This window comes from Colobus angolensis, unplaced genomic scaffold (assembly GCF_000951035.1).
Source record: "Colobus angolensis palliatus isolate OR3802 unplaced genomic scaffold, Cang.pa_1.0 Scaffold237, whole genome shotgun sequence".
NCBI classification, from domain to species: Eukaryota; Metazoa; Chordata; class Mammalia; order Primates; family Cercopithecidae; genus Colobus; species Colobus angolensis.
The window spans coordinates 147,211-164,904 of record NW_012115566.1 but is presented as its reverse complement, the minus strand read 5'-3'; the positions used below and the strand labels follow the sequence as shown (position 1 = coordinate 164,904).

The 17,694-nt window shown below is 46.7% G+C and overlaps 1 long non-coding RNA gene and 1 pseudogene across 2 annotated transcripts; one reads left to right on the top strand and one right to left on the bottom strand.

Moving 5' to 3' along the window:
* Positions 1–859: 859 nt before the first annotated feature.
* LOC105513826 lies at positions 860–4,735 on the bottom strand (annotated as a pseudogene). Its single transcript, XR_001002086.1, has 4 exons — positions 3,712–4,735; positions 3,193–3,468; positions 2,324–2,599; positions 860–2,221 (listed from the first exon to the last, which is right to left on the bottom strand). The product of XR_001002086.1 is annotated as a patr class I histocompatibility antigen, B-1 alpha chain-like (transcript).
* On the top strand, positions 3,568–5,821 carry LOC105513827. Its single transcript, XR_001002087.1, has 2 exons — positions 3,568–5,117; positions 5,148–5,821. It is a non-coding gene; the product is annotated as an uncharacterized LOC105513827 (long non-coding RNA).
* The last annotated feature ends 11,873 nt before the right edge of the window (positions 5,822–17,694 follow it).

The window sequence follows — 17,694 nt, the reverse complement described above, 5'->3', positions numbered from 1 at the left end:
GCCGTGGGTTGGACAAGCTTGCATCTAGAATGTATGCACCACAACGCCAGAAATTTTTCTGTTTTTACTTTAATGATGCTTTCTAAATGCAAAAGCAGTCATATCCCTAGCAGACAACAAATGTCAGTTGCCTCAGGGCAAATGCTGTTCTGTGGCAGCTAAAGAACAACATCATTTCACGTGGACATCGATGACGCCAGTGCTTTTCTCACCAGGGCTGCTTGTGCGTCCTCCCTTCCTTCCCCCTCCTCCTACACCAACCCTCCTGCACACTGCAGCACACAACCATATTTTTCTCTTCGGAACAATAACCCTAGCCTTATGGGTACAATTTTCTAACCACATATGAATCTAAATTAGACTCTGCTTTATACATCCATGAGTTTGGATTGGAGCCAGCGCTAGGATTACTACAACTCAGGGCAGGAAGATGAGTAGGACAGTACAAGAGGAGCTCCAACAGAAAGTTACCTGTGATGAGAAACTAGGGGACCCATCCTCTGCAAATTTCAGAATCCGTTTCCTTTAAAACGATTGGAGACAAGATGGAAAATACAATCCAGGAAAGAGCCCTGGGAGGAGGGCAAGATCTGGACAGGTCTGAAAATTTATCTCTTGATACCACAAGGAGATTTGTATGCAGGGACTGCCCTAGGTGACATCCAACTCCCTGTGATCACAGGTCTTGGTGGGACAACGTTCTACTGAAGGGCCAATAAAGGAGCAAAGATGACTCTGCCAAGCAGTGACCACATAAAGCCTGTGGTGGCCAGAACACAAACTGGGCACAGCCCCATCTACTCTCCTCCCCTGCAACAAATCAGCATGAGAAACACGTGGACTCTGGAAGGTTCTCACATCTTCCATTTATTTTGTCTCTCAAATTTCAGGAATCTCCTCCTTTAATTAACTCATCAACCTCTCATGGCAAGGATTTGAAAAAGTAAATTTATACTCAGGTTCTAATTTTAATAGGGAAGGAAGAAGTTACAGCTCAGTGCACCATGAAGTTGAGACAGAGATAGAGACATCCCAGCCCAACCTCCCTGGAACAGGAAAGATAAATGGGGAGGGAACACAGGTCAGCGTGGGGAAGAGGGTCATAGTGGACCCTGGGGTGGGGTGATCTCCCCACCTCCTCACATTATGCCTACAGGAACACAGACACATTCAGGTGCCTTTGCAGAAAGAAAGTCAGGATTCTTCAAGTCACAAAGAGAAGGCGTGAACAAATCTTGCCTCTCAATCCCACACAAGGCAGCTGTCTCACACTATAGAAAAAATATTCATGAAAAAATTCACATCCGTCACAGTGAGGAGTGACACTTTAAACAGCCCATCACATGCTCAATACATCCAAGTCAAAGAAATCCCATAGCACAGCTGCGTCCACTGTTCCCCCCAACACTCCACACACATCAGGCCCCCCAGGGTCTCACCTTTACAAGCCGTGAGAGACACATCAGAACCTTGGGCACTGTCACTGCCTGGAGTAGAACAAAAACAGGACCTGGTCAGATCCCTCTGGAGATGTGACTAGAGGAGGAACTGTGGGGTGGGTGAGCTCCCCCATGGGCTCCCAACCACAATATCCCAAGGATCTCAGGGATCAGCCTCCTTCATACTTACTTGCAGCCTGAGAGTAGCTCCCGCCTTATCTATCTATGGGAAGAAAATGTCCTGTGAGATATCAGAAAGGAGTCAGGGCCATAAGGTCCTAGAGGAATCTCCTAGTCTTGGACCCCAGAGAAGTTTCCAGAAATGTGTGATTGCAGACCCAGGGCGGGATCAGGAAACATGAAGAAAGCAGGTGTGGGTCCTGGACCAACTGCCCTCCTGAGGTCTGTCCTCAGCAGGGACCTTCCCTTGTGACTTGTGACTGCTGGGATCTGGTCCCATCACCATAATCAAGGTGATAAATCTGTCCTTCATTTTAACAGGTGCTTTACAAAAGAGTAGGTGCTGGCACACAGGGCCCAGGCTGGGTGGGCCCATGAGTGTGGATGGTGCTTCCCAGTAACCAGACAGGATACACTTCTACCTGGGACTTGAAACCCTCAGTGAGACAAGAAATCCCAGACCCCACTCCTCACCCCTTCCTCACCTGAGCTCTTCCTCCTGCACATCACAGCAGCAACCACAGCTCCAGTGACCACAGTTCCAAGCAGAACCAGGCCAGCAATGATGCCCACAATGGGGATGGTGGACTGGGAAAACGGCTCTGGGAAAAGAGGGGAAGGTGAGGGGTCCTGACCCTGCTAAAGATCTCTAGAGAGGCTCCAGCTTTCCCTAAAAGACATGACACCCCCATCTCCCTCTTTACCCCATCTCAAGGTGAGGGGCTTGGGCAGACCCTCATGCTGCACATGACAGGTGTATCTCTGCTCCTCTCCAGAAGGCACCACCACAGCCGCCCACTTCTGGAAGGTTCCATCCCCTGTAGGCCTGGTCTCCACGAGCTCCGTGTCCTGAGTTTGTTCCTCTCCATCCCGCTGCCAGGTCAGTGTGATCCCCGCAGGGTAGTAGCCCAGGGCCCAGCACCTCAGGGTGGCCTCATGATCAGAGATGGGGTGGTGGGTCACATATGTCTTGGGGGGGTCTGATGGGAAGAGTCAGAAAATTCAGGCATTTTGCATCTGTCATGGGACACTCCACCAGCACGCATGTGACCATCTTGAGAATGGACAGGACACCTGGGGTGGGGAAGGGAGCCCAGAACCCAGACACCATCCTGGACACAGACACCTGGGATAATCTATTCCGTGGAAAATTCTATTCCCTGAGGAAGGAACACTGACTTCTGGTCCTGACCTGAGTGGAGGCTGAGGGACTCAGAGGAGCTGGACCCAGACCCCCACACACATTGAGTGTGAAGCAGAGAACAGGGCCTGAGAGGAAAAGTCACAGGGCCCAAGGCTGCTGCCGGTGTCAAACGGAACCCCTGATCAGTATTCGAGGGATTGTCTTCCCTTCATTCCCTCAGAGATTTTATCCTTAATTGTGTCAGAGAGCAGGGTGGAACCTCAGAGTCACTCTCTGGTACAGGATCTGGAAACCCAGGAGGATTCCTCTCCCTCAGGACCAGAGGGAGGGCGATATTCTAGTGTTGGTCCCATTTGTCTCCCCTCCTTGTGGGAGGCCAGCCTGGGAGATCTACAGGCGATCAGGGAGGCGCCCTGTGGCCCCTGGTACCCGCGCGCTGCAGCGTCTCCTTCCCGTTCTCCAGGTATCTGCGGAGCCACTCCACGCACGTGCCCTCCAGGTAGGTTCTGTGCTGCTCCGCCGCACGGGCCGCCTCCCACTTCCGCTGGGTGAACCGAGCCGCCATGTCCGCGGCGGTCCAGGAGCGCAGGTCCTCGTTCAGGGCGATGTAATCCCTGCCGTCGTAGGCGTGCTGTTCATACCCGCGGAGGAGGCGCCCGTCGGGCCCCAGGTCGCAGCCGTACATCTCCTGGATGGTGTGAGACCCTGGCCCCGCCCCCGCGGTCAGTCCCGTCCCCGGAGCCCCGCCCCGCCCCGCCCAACCCGCGGGGATTTTGGCCTAAACTAAAAAGGAAATCGGGTAAAGGCGCCTGGGGCTCTCCCGGGTCAAGGGTCTCGGGGTCCCGCGGCTTCGGGGTGGATCTGGGACCCAGAGACTCGGGGCCACCCGGGCCGTCCGTGGGGAATAGGGAGGGGTCGTGACCTGCGTCCCGGGCCGGGGTCACTCACCGCCCTGGCTCTGGTTGTAGTAGCGGAGCAGGGTCCGCAGGTTCCCTCGGTAGGTCTGTACCGCGCTCTTCATGTTCTGTGTCTCCTGGTCCCAATACTCTGGACCCTCCTGCTCCACCCATGGCGCCCGCGGCTCCATCCTCGGACTCTCGGCGTCGCTGTCGAACCGCACGAACTGCGTGTCGTCCACGTAGCCCACGGCGAAGAAGTAGGGCTCCCCGCGGCCGGGCCGGGACACAGCGGTGTAGAAATACCTCATGGAGTGAGAGCCTGGGGGCGAGGAGAGGCTGAGACCCGCCCGACCCTCCTCCCTGCGCGGCTCCCCGGGTCCTGCGCCCCCGCCGGGCGGGCCCCTCGCTGCTTCCCGAGGAGGCCGTTTCCCTCCCGACCCCGCACTCACCCGCCCAGGTCTGGGTCAGGGCCAGGGCCCCTGAGAGCACCAGGAGGAGGGTTCGGGGCGCCATGACCGCCATCCTCAGCGTCTGCGGAGAAGCTGAGTCCTGGTGAGTGAGTGGGGACTTTAGAAACGGGACTGCGGCGACGCTGATTGGCATCTCTAGAAACCTGACACCCAATGGGAGTGAGAACTGGGTCCCCGTCGTGAGTATTCCGGAAGAAGGACACGACGCAGGTTGTCAGAAGAAGAGAAACTGCGGAAATGGGGAATCCCCAACGCTGGGACTCCGAAATCCATACACCGCCTTCGGGGCCTGAGACCCTGAGAGCCACACCTGGGGCCCTGGGACTTCGCCCTGACCCCGCTCCTCTTGTGCCAAGCGCTCTATCTCACTGTTTCCCTGAGTCTTGGCCCAGGAGCTGTCTGAGAAACCAGGGAGAACCCCTGGGCATGGGCCCCGTTCCTCTCCCTTCACTTTTCATCCCGGAATCTCCATCCCTGAACTGGACTCCCTGCCTCCCACTCCTTACCTGTCCCCTTGGACTCTTCTAGAAGAAAACTCACCCCACGGAGCTTGGTGCCAGAGACTGAGCTTACTCTGGGAATGAAGGTATAGAGACTGTTTTTTTTTTTTTTTTTTTTTGGTGGTGTTTTTTTTTTAAAAATCTGGAAAAGTTGCGCCTGAGTGCATGAGACAGAATAGAGATCAGTTTGCTGTTTGTTTATTAAATACATTGGGTAGTAGAATCTTGGTAACCCCCGAATGATCAGGAATCTAATCGGTAAAAAATGTCACTTTGGCCCCTTGATTTATAAATGTGTCCAAAAGCGTTACAACAGGACTCACAAAGCTCCTAAATTTCACTTTCGCAAACAATGTATCTGTGACTCCCATTTGTCGTATCTTAAGTGTACCATCATTCCATAGCTCTGAGTTTCTGTGTGAGTCCAGGGTATTTCCTCAGTATAAACTAGCACACTGTGTTGCTATATGTTGCAACCAGGAGACATATAGTTTGCAGACTATATGTCCGCAAACAGTACGGACTATTCACCTCACAGTTGCAACTGTTCAGTGCAGTCACAATGCCCCTCACCAGTGCTCATGCACTGCCTGTTTTTAGGAAGTATCCATTTCTAAGTGTTGTGTATATTTTATAGGAACACTTAGTATTTTTAAAACCTGATTAACATAAAAACAATTAGTTTTTAGGCAGACCCACATAAGGTATTAAAGGCCAACTGCCAAGGACACCCTGCTAGGCTCTGTAGATGGATATATTAAAATCCATAAAACAATGTATTGAAACCTAAGAATTCTGCTGCTTTCGAATTCTTTCCTCTGATCCTTTTCCTCAGCGCCTGCTTCTCCAGCCCTTCCTTCAGTCCCTCTCATTCTTCAGACCTTCCTCTCCCCTTAGTCCCCACCACACTGTCACTCGTGAATTGTGACACTAGCACTGTCCCATGACCTGCTACGTGACTGTTGTCTTCACAGTGGTCCTGCTCCTGTCAGTCAGAGTGTGTCATTTCTCCACTTAAAACACTCCAGTGTCTCCACTTTGGTCTTGTGAAACTTCTGGAGTGTCAGGCAGGTGAGCATATGAAGGGATACCTGGTTCATCATAGGCACTAAATTAATTTTTATTGACTTAATGAATGAAATATGAGTGTATTAAATTGCATCCCAGATAATTATTAAGTGTAAAACACTGAAAAAGTTCAGAAAGATTTTATTTTATGTAACTAGTGTGCATAGCAGTTCATCAATTCATTCATGCACTACCACCCTTGGCAAAACAACACCCATTTATCTGCTTTTAGTTCATTGGTCAGAAATCTGGGCAAGATGTGGAGAGAATCTCTGTTCTGGGCTTCCAAAAGCTGTGTTTTCATTTTGAATCCTCCTTCAGGTTCATAGAGAGGTGGCAGAATGCAGTTTCTTACAGTTGTAAGACTAAAGTCCCTGTTCCTTGCTGGTTGTCAATATAGAGAACGGGGAGGGCTGCGCTCAATTCCTAGTGTTCACCAGTGTTCTTTCCTACACAGCCCCCCCGCTTTTTTTTTTTTTTGGCAGAGTCTCGCTCTGTAGCCCAGGCTGGAGTGCAGTGGTGCAATCTCAGCTCACTGCAAGTTCCACCTCCCTGGTTCATGCCATTCTCCTGTCTCACCCTCCCAAGTAGCTGGGACTACAGGCGCCCGCCACCACGCCCAGCTAATTTTTTTTTATTTTTAGTAGAGACGGGGTTTCACCGTGTTAGCTAGGATGGCCTCGATCTCCTGACCTCTTGATCCGCCTGCCTCAGCCTCCCAAAGTACTGGGATTACAAGCGTGAACCACTGCACCCGGCCCATAGCCCCTTCATTTTCAAAGCCCACGGTGGAGGAAACCCCTCATGCTGAATCCCTCTCACACTGTGTTTCTCTGTGCTCAGGAAGAACCCAGTCCTTTCAAGGGCTCACCTAATTAGGACAGTCCAAGCAGGAGAAACCCAGCCTAAAGTCAACTAATTGAGCCCCTTATTTATATCTGCTAAATCCCTTCACAGCAGCACCTACATTAGAGTTGGTTGAATCACTGGGGGAAGGTGAATGACCAGGAGCTGGGTGTTGGGGCCATCATAGAATCAGCCCAGCAAGGGCTGGATCTTCCTTTTCTGTTTAATTGAGACACAGTAGGAAATTGAAGTTCAAGTAAAGTGATCATTGTGAACGATATTAAACTACATCCTCTTTGGCCATGGAAATTCTCCTTACCTTTTAAAACTAAATTACATGTTTAATATCTTATAATTACTTTAGGCCATATGTGGTGGCTCACGCCTGCTATCCTAGCACTGTGGAAGGCAGAGGAAGGCAGATTTGTTGACTGCAGAAGTTCACGATCAGCCTGGGCAAAACCCCCATCTCTACAAAAATATTAGAAAATTAGTCAGGCATGGTGGTTCATGCCTGTAGTCCCAGCTACTCAGGAGGCTGAGATCGGAGGGTCCCTTGAGCCCAGGAGGTCAACACTGCAGTGCATGGTGATCATGCCACCAGACTCCAGCCTGGGTTACAGAGTGAGACCTTGTCTCGAAAATAATAATGATAATGATGATACATTTGGAGCAAATGCAATTTAACGTGTAATAATACATCCTCTCTTGTGAAAATGTATTATCTATTTACGATTGAGTAACAAATTATGTAACACTTAACTCAAAACAACAAATATTCATCATCTCCCACAGTTTCCAATGGTTAGGAATCCAGGAGAGGTTTCCCTGAGTGCTTCTGGCTCAGGACCTCTCACAAGATTGCAGTCCAGTTGTCAGTCAAGGGCTGCATCATCTGAGGACTTCACTGGGGCTGAGGATTCACAAGAAAGATGGATCAGTCACATGGCTGTTGGAAAAGTCCTAGTTCCTTGTTATCTAGTCCCGGAAGGCCTCAGCTCTCAGTCACATGGACCTTCCTGCAGGGCTGCTTATGGCACAGCAGCTGGATTCCCCCAGAGCTCATGATCCCAGAGACAGAGAGAGAGAGAAGGTGGAAGCTGCAGTGAGTTTTATGTTCTACACCCAACGTCACAAACTGTTATGTCAGCATTATTCTATAAGTTAGAAGTTGTATTAGTCCATTCTCACACTGCTATAAAGAAATACCTGAGATTGGGTGATTTATAAAGGAAAGAGATTTAACTGACTCACAGTTCTGCATTGCTGAGGAGCCTGCCCCAGGAAACTTAGAGTCATGGCAGAAGTGGAAGCAAACAATGTCCTTCTTCACATGGTGGCAGGAGAGAGAAATGCAGAATGAAGCAGGGAAATGCCCCTTATAGAACCATCACATCTCATGAGAATTCCCTCAGTATCTGAGAACAGCATGGGGGAAGTGTCCCCGTGATCCAGTCACCTCCCATGTGGTTCCCCCCCGAACAGATAGGGATTACAATTCGAATGACAATTCAAGATGAGATTTGGGTGGGAACACAGAGCCAGGCCATGTCAGAAGTGCCTCATTAAGTCCAAGCCACACTCAAGAGGGGGAATTAAGCTGCACCTCTGGAAGGGAATAGTATCAAAGGATTTGAATATATGTTAAAAGCAAAATTAAAACTATTGTTTCTGGTTTTTCAAAATCAAAGACTTCTATTATCTAATTATTTTTCATTAACTCTTTAAGCTTGTCTTTTAATTTAATTTTATTTTAAGTTCCAGGGTACCTGTGCAGGATGTGCAGGTTTGTTACATAGGTAAACATGTGCCATGGTGGTTTGCTGCACCTATCAACTCATCACCTAGGCATTAACCCTGGTATGCATTAGCTGTTTTTGCTAATGATCCTCCCAACCACTGCCCTCTCCCAACAGGCCCCAGTGTGTGTTGTTCCTCTTGCTGTGTCCATGTGTTCTCATTGCTTAGTTCCCAATTATAAAAGAGAACATGTGTTGTTTGGTTTACTGTTCCTGTGTGAGTTTGCTGAGGATAATGGCTTCCAGCCCATCCATATCCTTGAAAAGGACTTGATCTCATTCCTTTTTATGGCTGCATAATATTCCATGGTGTATATGTACCATATTTTCTTTATCCTGTCCATCATTGATGGGCATTTGGGTTGATTCCATGTCTTCGCTGAAGACTATTCACTATTCCACTGTGAATAGTGCTGCAATGAGTGTAAACATGCATATATCTTTGTAATAGAATGATTTATATTCCTTTGGGTATATATCCTGTATTGGGATTGCTGGGTCAAATGGTATTTCTGGTTCTAAATCTTTGAGGAATTGCCACACTGTCTTCCACAATGGATTAACCAAGTTACTTTTCCTCTAACGGTGTAAAAGCATTCCTGTTTCTCCGCAACCTCGCCAGCATCTGTTGTTTCTTGACTTTTTAATAATTGCCATTCTGACTGGCATGAGATGGTATCTCATTTGTGGTTTTGATTTGCATTTCTGTAAAGATCCGTGATGTTGACCTTTTTTTCATATTTTTGTTGGCCACATGTGCGTCTACTTCTGAGAAGTGTCTGTTCAGGTCCTTTGTCCACTTTTTAATGAAGTTGTTTTTTTCATGTAAATTTGCTTAAGTTCTTTGTAGATTCTGAATATTAGACCTTTGTCAGATGAGTAGATTGCACACATTTTCTCCCATTCCGTAGGATGTCTGTTTGCTCTGATGATAGTTTGTTTGCTGTGCAGAAGCTCTTTTGTTTAATTAGATCCCATTTGTCAAGTTTTGCTTTTGTGGCAGATGCTTTTGGCAATTTCATCATAAATTCTTTGCCCATCCCTATGTCTGGAATGGTATTGCCTAGATTTTCTTCTAGGGTTTTTCTAGTTTTGGATTTTACGTTTAAGTCTTTATCTTGAGTTAACTTTTGTGTAAAATGTAAGGAGGGGGTCCAGTTTCAATTTTCTGCATATGGCTAGCCAGTTCTCCCAGCATCATTTATTAAATAGGGAATCCTTTCTCCATTGCTTGTTTTTGTCAGGTTTGTTGAAGATCAAATGGTTGTAGATGTGCAGTCTCTTTTCTGAGTTCTCTATTCTGTCCCATTGGTTTATGTGCCTGTTTTTGTAACCTTGTAGTATAGTTTTAAGTCGGGTAGCCTGGTGCCTCCAGCTTTTTCTTTTTGCTTAGGATTCTTCTGGCTATACAAGCTCTTTTTGGATCCACATGAATTTTAAAATAGTTTTTTTCTAATTCCATGATAAGCTTCTCTTTTTAAATTCATGATTAAAAGTTTGAGACATCACAGAGCTTTGGGTGCTGAGGGAAACACAGTTGGAGACAGAGTAAGGAGATACAACAGTATCTCAGTTTTTCCTGCCAATACCATTGTTATTAAATAACAATGTTCTCTTCAATGAGTTAACACAGTTGAGAACATAGAGTAACTAGATCAAATAGTTCCAAGACTTCAGTCCCTTAAAACTAACGCCTTGCAAATAAGTCTTTGTTTTGTCTAAGATGTCTCAAATTTAGTGGAAATATGCGCCAAGCATCAATTTTCTTATTGAAATATCATCTTCATTAAACATTTGCCTGCACTTAAAAAAAAAAAAAGAAAGAAAGAAACTCTGCTTTATGGAGTAGCTGTTCTTTTGTTTCTTTACTTCTCTAATAAAGTTGCATTCACTTAGAAAAAAATTGCCTAATCAAATCGCTTTTCACTTACAAAAACGTGAATCTCATACTTTATTCAGCCCATCTAGCTTAACACAATGCCAATAACTTTGGTTTGATGCTGTAGCCCGAAATGGTTAGCTCGAATTGAGAAACAAGTTTTTTTTTTTTTTTTTTTCCAAAAACTGGCTATTCGGTGGGCATTCCATAATAAACTTAACATCTTTTGTTGTGGTAGTCAATGAGATGTGATAGAAGTGATTTGGACACCACTATGATTCCATATAGCACTCTATTATGTGCTTCCAAATTTTTTTTTCTTTTTAGCAGTCCTATTCTGTTTTCCATTCATATTTGCTATTCCATCACTGGATATTCCTTCCTACTCTTTTCTTGTTTCATTTGTTTTGATGAATGATGTGCATTTCCAATTCTGTAAAAGTTTAATTCAGTTTTATGTGTGGTAAAATGTAACATCAGATCCTTTGCAAGGTGGAATTACCTTGCACAGCAAATTAAACATTGTATACTTGAAAATCTAGAGAGATGCCAGTGAGTCAAGGATCAAATGGCCTATTTGTAACCAAGGCCATTTTCATGGCATCCTGGTCCTCTCTGTCACATGGCTCCTTACAATTCCCTGTGGTTTTCTTCAAATGTAAGTAGTTCTTGTTAAGGATCCTTGTAGTGAACTTTGAAATTCTTTTCTCTTTAATTTCTATAAAAAACATGTATATTTTAATTTGGAAAACTGTGTTTAGGAATTACAATCAAGTAACTACCAGGGTGCCCAGCACTGGTGTAAAACACAGAACCTGTAAAGCTCCCCTGGGCTGCTGCCCATTCACTTTCCCCAGAAGGAGACTCCATCCTGAACCTGTGATTTTTATTCTTTTGTATTTCTTTAAAGATTTGTGCAATAAGTGTGTGTGTGTGTATATATATATATGTGTGTGTGTGTGTGTGTGTGTATATATATATATATGCCCAAACCAAGTATCAGTTAGTTTTGCTGGTTTTTAAGCTTCCTGTAAAGCAAATTCCTACTGCATTTATTTTCTCATTATGCACATTACATATAGGAGTCATTTGTGGTGTGGGAGACTGTCATTCACTCATTTTTACTGCTGAAGGTTTACATTTTATGGTTATACCACAATTTCACTACTTTCCTATTGATGTATATGTGGCTGATTCCACTTTTTGCCATATACATTAATGTGCATGTCTCCTGTGCACATAGGTAAGAAAGCCCCCCAGAGTGGATGATTAGGAATGGGTTGGTTGGATGATACATTGTATGGACTTTAACCATACTAGATAATGATAATATGATTTCCAAAGTGATTGTGGCTATTTAAACTGTTACAATAAATGTGTAATACTTGATGAGGTGTTCTGAAAATACTGCGTCAAAGGAATTGAGTTAAAAGTCACTGTCTTGGCAGTAGAATTACAGCAGGCATTTTCATTCAGACTCTGTTAATAACTTCCTGTTGTTTACTTGTTTCTTATATACCGTGGCATTATACTTTTGGCATATAGATTCAGAAAATGCTTACTTATAGCACAATCACACAGGGTTATTTTATATTTAGGAAAATTTCATAAGAAAAAGGAAAAAAATGGAGGAACGGAGGGAAAGAAGGAGGAATGGAAGGAAAAGTGAAAGAAGAAAAGAAGGAAGGGGAAAGGGAAGGAAAGGGGAGTGAGAAGAAGGGAGGGTGAGAGGTTGAATGGAAATAGAGAAGAAAAAGAGGGAGGGAGGGACAGAAGGAAGGAGAAAGGGAAGGAACAAAGGAGAAAATAAACTAAAATAAAGAAAAGAATAGGTGTTGAGAAACTAGAAATCCTATGTATGGCTAACATTATCAAAATGGGAGGAAATAAAATATGTGTAGTTAACCTCTATAGAATAATGGACATATAAGAGGGCTTCATGAGTTATCCATTGCTGTGTAACCAACTACCCCCAAATTTACTTAAAGCCATGAACATTGACAAACTCAAAAGCATAATACAAATACCAGCAAAATGGTGCCAATGCAGATAGAAGTAGTTGAATAAACAAAAGGATTTTACAAATTGGAATAAGTAAGAGTACACTGGTGTGCAGATGAAAATGATTTAGCAGTCCAGATACTCCAAAAAGCAAGTTCCATCATGGGATTAAAGTTACAGCATTTTATAGGGGACACACCTGTCAGAAGATATAGTGAGGGAGACAGGTTACCCTGAGAAAGGCAACAGACCAAGATGCGAGTGTGATCCCCTCGTGATGGACAGAAGGAAAGAAGGTCTCCTGGACATGTCCTAGACCACAGGCAATCTAAGGAGAGTTAAGCAAGGCCATAGAGGAGTCCTCAAAGTATAGTTGGTCATCAGAGGACTCCCCTGTCTCCCAGGAATGTCCTGCATTAGTGTCACTGGTATGACCCGTCACTGGTTGGGAACAGCCCATGGGAAGCAGAGCCTCAGCACCAATGCTACTGAGGGTGTCAGAGCACAGGAGCAGGGCCTTGGGAGATTACCCAGGGGTGTGACTCAAACCTTCTGCCCTGACCAGTCTGGGCCCTTTGAAATCAAGTCATCTTCGGCTGAATTGCTGGATGATTCTGCTCACACTTAAAATGAGGCAAGGGGAACCAGAAGGCCCCCAGGTGGATGTCTGGTTTCCACATACACTTCTACCCTCATTGTGTGAAAGTAACCATGCCTCCTCCTGGGGATGAGGGTCTATTACCTGGGCCTGGAGAGGAGCAGAATCCTCTTCTTACCAGGTGGTCTCTGGGCACACACTGTCCAAACTTCTCTGGTGACAACTGTCATGTGTAGTTCAGTGGGCTGTCTTTTGTCTTCTTTTAAGGATACCCTCTAAGGTTGCTCTTAACAAGGAAGTGGAAACCTCTGTTCTATCTGCAAGGAAGTGAATTCAGACAAGAACCTGAATGAGCTTGGAAGTGGATTCTTCCCCAGAGTCTCAAGGAAAGAACGCAGACCTGCCCATACGTTGATATTAGCCCTGTGAGACTGTGTGGACTTGCAACCGACACGACTGTGACATGATAATTAGGTGCTGTTTAAAGCCACTTGGTTTGTGGTAATTTTTATGGCTATGGCAGCAATAGACACCCATACAGCAGAGAAGATGCCCTCTCTCCCTGGCCTCTCAGACCCTGGAACTCCTCTCTTCCATGACGTTCTCCTCTCTCTGCCTGAATCTCGTGCCCTTGTCATCCCCTAGGCCTCATCATGCCCAAGAACCCCAGCGCTTCCATACTCTCAATCTCACACTTCCCCCCTTCTGGCCATCTTTCCACTCATCCCATGCAAGGTGGCCACAGGCTCTGAGGACACAGATGCTAGCATTTTTTTCATATGCTGTGATGTAATATCAGCGACTACTCATTGCCTATGTGCCTGCATTCCAGGCTTGAAGTCCGTTCTGCAGTACATCAATTCCAACAACCCTTCCACCCCACTGAGATTCCCAATCTAGTGATCCTGCCATCTACTCCCTGTTACTCACCCTTGGTGTCCTCTCCTCCCTCCTTACCCATTTTGAATTCTATGGTAAATAATTTCTATCCCTCCCTTGCCTCTCCCTTGAGTTGTCACACTCACCTGGCAAAACTACACAGCTGGTGGATTCTACCTCTGCCTACACTGCACCTGCTCCCTGAGCTGCAGGAGAGCGGCACACAGCATACTGACTGCTCTCTGTACCTTCACAACCCAGACCTCATGGGGAGCCCCCACCACGGCCAGCAATCACCCTCTCCCTGTATGGCTTACCCTCAGCCTCCTCTGGGCCTGGGTGACTCTTACACACCTTCTCTGTGTGCTCACATATCCAACCCTCCTTCCCCATTCTTACATCGGCTGATGACCTTGGTTCCTACCTCACTGAGAAAACTGAACACATTAGAAGACAACTTCCTAGATTCCACCACTGTCTGCTCATGCATTTGCGGATGCACCACATGTCAGGCATTTTACCATGTGGGGGACTGTTGTGGGTTAACCATCCTGCTCCCAGAAAGAGCCAGTCCCTCTTCTGGTGCCCCAAACGTCATCCCTTCCCATCCACTTAAAGGTGTCGGTACATCCATTAATACCGTTTTTTTCTCTTTATCATCAACCTTTTTCCTCTCTCCCCACTGGATCACTGTGGCAGTCATGAGAATGCACATCCCAGCCCCTCAGCTAGAGGAAGCAGAATTGGTGATGGCTCCAACTTTTGAATCCTGAAACCTATTGCCACATTTGCTCTGAGACCACACCTTCCCCCTGTCTTTTCCAATCAATGATTGAGGAAAGCAGGGCAGAAACTAAGGCAGAACCATTTCTTCTCTGAAGGCTGCCTGAAGCTCCAGGGATCCCTGCCACCCTTACTGAACTTCCCTTAGCCTGCACGGGGTCTAGGATGCTTCCAACTGACCTTCCTGAACTCTCTACATCACTGGGGCTCAGAGTTGCTTTGTGGTCTGATGGCTTTCCCAGCATTTTCTGTCTCTCTCATGAATTTCTCTCACAAGTATTTGCCCTAATAAAACCTTACACGTTTACCACTGTATTGGGGTCTGCTCCTCAGGGGACCCTAACTAACACAAGTGGCATGAAGGGTGATCCATGAAAACAGGCAAAAATGAGAATCTGAAATAAGCTTTCCCACTGCCTGGCAGGCCAAGAGGATGCCACCCGGGTTGGTGGGGGACACAGAAACTCAATGGCACAAGTGCAGCTGAGCTGCTGAGGGTCTCACCAGTGCTGAGCTGAGAAGATGCCCTGGTTAGAGGGTGCTATGGCAGGTGTGGTGATAGAATGCCCTGTACAATAAGGATGGAGTTGGGGGAAACCTACAAAGACAGGGGAGTTGGCTGGTTACTGCTCGGCTGCAGTGTTGCCCTATGAAAGGATCATGAGAATCTGCGGAATGTTAACATCTGTCACTGGCTACATGTGACAGCCTCTGCAGTATCTCCTGTAACAAAAGGTCTTTATCTCCTGTAACAAAAGGGCAGGTAGCATGGAATGGTAGCTGAAGACATCATTATGAGGGCCACAGTGCTCCAGAGATGTTTGACACTCGGCCAAGGCAGGCCTGTTACAGGAAAGTCAGGGCCCTGGTGGGGAAACCTGAGATTCTGCAAACTGGAATAGGATTATGCGATGGGTGCTGTCTAGGATCTTCGGGGCATGCAGAGGAAGCTCACTCTTTTCTAGTAATGGTTCCCACTTCTTATGCTGGAAGGTGCTACAGAAGCCTCATCCCTATGATGCCATGGGAATCCCACTTAGGAGCTTTGCAGGAACTAGCTAGCATGTCCCCATAGGAGGCTGGGGACCACTTCTGGGATTGGAATTTGAGGGCCTTTGATTAAGGAACCAGAATTTCAGTCTGGATGAATAAAAATCATTTGGCTTGGAGGCACTTTCTCAGGGCACGGGTTTATCAAACACCCCAGGACTTTGACAAATGGGAGTTATTCCACTGCTGGGGTGAATCCATATAAACTGGAAAAAAAGATGCCCAACTCTCAACAAGGTAGACATGTCTTAGTTGCTCTGGAACATGTAGGTGATGGAATAACGAGGCTGAGGAAAGTGGGCATCGGGAAGGCCCACCAGGACCATGCTCTACAAGAGGGCCCAGAGGACACACTTTCCACCGGAGCCTCAGAAACGTGATGGTGAGAGGGACCTGCATCATTAAGAAGTGTCTGGGTGTTGTCCTCTGCAGGCTGGGGATATGGTAGTAAAGATGGTCTCAGAGTTGTATTTATTAATATCCTTGGGAAGAGTGTGGCCCTGAAGAGACAGAGACCAAGTGGTGACAGTAACCTGCAAAAGCCAGAGGGCACGGTTAACTACGGCAACTTCGGAGGAGCAGCCAAGAGGACTCAAGCTGCAGGTAGTGTGGGGAAGGTTAATAGAGGGTGATGTCCCAAGGTTAGGACAGGTAGCCAACAAGGGCGCTGCTTGATGTCTATGATAAGAAAGAAATAACTGAGGAGCAGGAGGGTGAAGGTGTTTGACCCAATACAAAGTCACGATCCCATCCTCAATGCCTAGACCTCAACCAAGATTCGGATTCAGATCTTGGTGACAGAGGAGGAGTCCACGAGATTCAGATTCAGATCTCAGTGACAGAGGAGGAGTCCATATCCCTAGGAGAAAGACCCGCAACCCCATGGAAGTATATGCTGGAACAATTCCCTCAGTCATTCGGCAGAGGAACCTATAGTAATTTACACAGGAGACTGTACACTGGGGAAAGGAAACAGGCAGAACTGGGGGGATTATTAACACTAGGTGTGAGCTGACATTGATGCCCAGATGCCCACAGCACCATCATGTCTCCCATCACAGCTTACGGAGGCCAGGGAGTAAACCTGGACACATTGTGGCCTAAAATGGGACCACTGGATCCATAGACTCAGCCCTCGTTATCTTCCAGTTCCCTGAGTGCATAATTGACACTGATGCACTGTTAGGTGGAGTCACCCCCACACTGGGTCCCTAGTTTATAGAGTAAGGGCTGTCATTGTGCTGAAAGCCCAAGGGAAACCTCTGACACTGCCCCCATCTGGCCAAATCAAAAATCATAGCGTGACCCAGGTGGGTCTTATGGAAGGCACTGCAAGTATTTTGGGGGTTGCACCACCAGTAGAGAGCTGAAGGATGAGGGGTGGTGTTGAGGCTGTCTATTGTGTCTATGTAATTCAGCAACCTGTCCCCGAGGAAGCCTGATGAGGTCTAAAGAATGAATGAAATTACTCCAGGTATGGCCAAGTAGGAGTTATAATTGCAACTTTTATGTTGTCTGAATATCACTGATAGAGCAGATTAATAAAGCCTCGGGCACACAGCATGTAGCTGTGGATCTGGTGAGTGCGTTCCTTTCCACTCCAATTAGAAAGTGGATATGGAGTGATTCACATCCATGTGGGATCCACAAAACATCTATTTATAGTTTGTCTCAGGGCTATTGTAACTCCGCTGCCCTCTATAGCATAGTCTTAAGACTGTACTAGCCACACTGGATATAGGATATTAAATCAGCTTGTCTTATTGACAACTTCCTGTTGACTGGGGTGGATGAGCAGCAGGTGCACTGTAGTCCTTGGCAAAACACATGCAATCCAGAATGTGAAGATAAACTTTACAGAGCTTCAAGAGTGGCCACTCGGCCGAGGGCAGTGGCTCATGCCTGTAATCCCAGCACTTTGGGTGGCCAAGGTGGGTGGATCACCTGAAGTCGGGAGTTGGAGACCTGCCTGACCAACATGGAGAAACCCCGTTTCTGCTAAAAATACAAAATTATCCGAGTGTGGTGGCACATGCCTATAATCCCAGCTACTTGGGAGGCTGAGGCAGGAGAACCACTTGAACCTGAGAGGCAGAGGTTGCAGTGAGCCAAGGTGGCGGTAATGCAGTCCAGAGTGTGCAACAAGAGTGAAATTACAT